The sequence below is a fragment of the Priapulus caudatus genome, unplaced genomic scaffold (genome assembly GCF_000485595.1).
Source record: "Priapulus caudatus unplaced genomic scaffold, Priapulus_caudatus-5.0.1 Scaffold160, whole genome shotgun sequence".
In the NCBI taxonomy this organism is placed as follows: domain Eukaryota; kingdom Metazoa; phylum Priapulida; class Priapulimorpha; order Priapulimorphida; family Priapulidae; genus Priapulus; species Priapulus caudatus.
The window spans coordinates 467,229-469,196 of NW_014577221.1; positions in this window are offsets into that span (position 1 = coordinate 467,229).

The window sequence follows — 1,968 nt, forward strand, 5'->3', positions numbered from 1 at the left end:
GGTTGGTCCGTCGGTCGGTCGGACGGACGGTCGGTCGAGCGGTCGGTCGGTCGGTCGGTCGGTCGGTCGGTCGGTAAAGAAACCACTTAATAAACTAACCAGTATACCCATCAGTCAATCTAATTAACAAATGAAGGTGATTGTTGCGCCGCAGGTGGCGCGGGGGACGGCGACGATGACGATGGATCGACGTCGGCGATGAGGAGCCAGCCCGCTCCGTCTGCGCACTACCGCCTCTACCGACACATCACGCGCGGCTACAACAAGGACATTCTACCGATGGTAGACACCGTCACACCTGTCAACGTGACGATGGGTCTCGAACTCGTGCTACTGAAGAACGTGGTATGCTGCGCGAGCGCCCTCTGTACCACCAGTCATCGTCATATGGGAGAGAGAGGGAGTGGGAGGGAGAGAGAGGGGAGAGAGAGAGAGACAGAGAGAGCAAAGATAGAGAGAGAGAGAGAGAGAGAGAGAGAAGGCGTGAGAGATACAAGGAGAGAGAGGGGAGACAGAAAGAGAGAGAGACAGGGAGAGCAAAGTGAGATAGAGAGCGAGAGAGGGAAAGAGAGGGCGTGAGAGATACAAGGAGAGAGAGGGGAGACAGAAAGAGAGAGACAGGGAGAGCAAAGAGAGATAGAGAGCGAGAGAGAAAGGGGAGAACGGGAGAGAGGGAAAGAGAGAGAAAGAGAGAGAAATAGAGAGAGAAAGAGAGAGAAAAAGAGAGAGAAAGAGAGAGAAAGAGAGAAAGAAAGAGAAAGAGAGATAGATAGTGTGTGTTTGTGTGTGCGCGCGCGCGCGCGTGCGTGCGTGAGTGCATGCGTACGTGCGTGAGTGCTTGCGTCGGCGGTGTGTGTCAGTCGAAAATTCAGAGAAAGTCATCAGCCGGTATTTACATGCGGGCGCGTAACAGCGTCAGCTTTCATTAGTAAACTTAGAATCGGCTACGCATGACATTTTCCATCAGCACACAACCTGCAACATTAGTTATTGATTAGACTAAGTGCATGACAACCTAAAACGCTATATAAACACAACTCAACATTTATTGCTGAGGGAAAAGAGAGAGAGCATGTTGGTGAGAAAGATAGGGAGATAATGGAGAGAGGGAGAGAGAGAGAGAGAGAGAGAGAGAGAGAGAGAGAGAGAGAGAGAGAGAGGAGAGGAGAGACGAAGAGAAGAGAGAAGAGAGAGAGAGAGAGAGAGAGAGAGAGAGAGAGAGAAGCAAGAATAGAAAGAGAGACTGACAGAGTCAGGCGCCGACAGGCAGAGCAGAGCGCAATACACGGCGGATAGCATCATTATACAGATATAACTACTTGAGAGACAAAACCGCGAGGAGGTAAAGTCTTGTTAGCAATGATAGCGCCTTTATATGTATGTGTTTTTCAGAGCGAAGCCGGTCGCAGACCATGTGGAAGCATATTAACTACATACGACGAGGTAAGGGATGGTGGAACCCATGTGGCTATGGCAGGGAATGCACTGTTCAAGGTATTCGTCATGGGGCATTGCGTGTAGTCTAATTACTCATGTATAAGGTTTTAAGGCAGGTAAAATGACTGTAATCGGCGCGTGTCTGGTAGTAGGCATATATATATATATAGTATAATAGCGAATAATATATCATAGTAGTATAGCCGTATATATACTATAGTATACTAATATATAGCGCGAGGCAACTAGACAGCAGTAACGCGACTGCGTAAGCACCTGGAATCGCTATGGTTATTAAACCGGCCTAGGAAGGTAGTTCGGCTGCCATGCGGCGCACGCACTACCTCATGACAGGGACGACTGGGCCTGTACTGTTTTACTTGACATATATAGTAGTATATATATTATACTATACATATATAGTATTATATGTATTATTTAAAGTCAATTAAATAAGACCGCTAAAGAATTTTTTAAAGATATTACTAGCCACTTCACTGCCACGGTCACGTGCACGGCTCACTCAGCGGT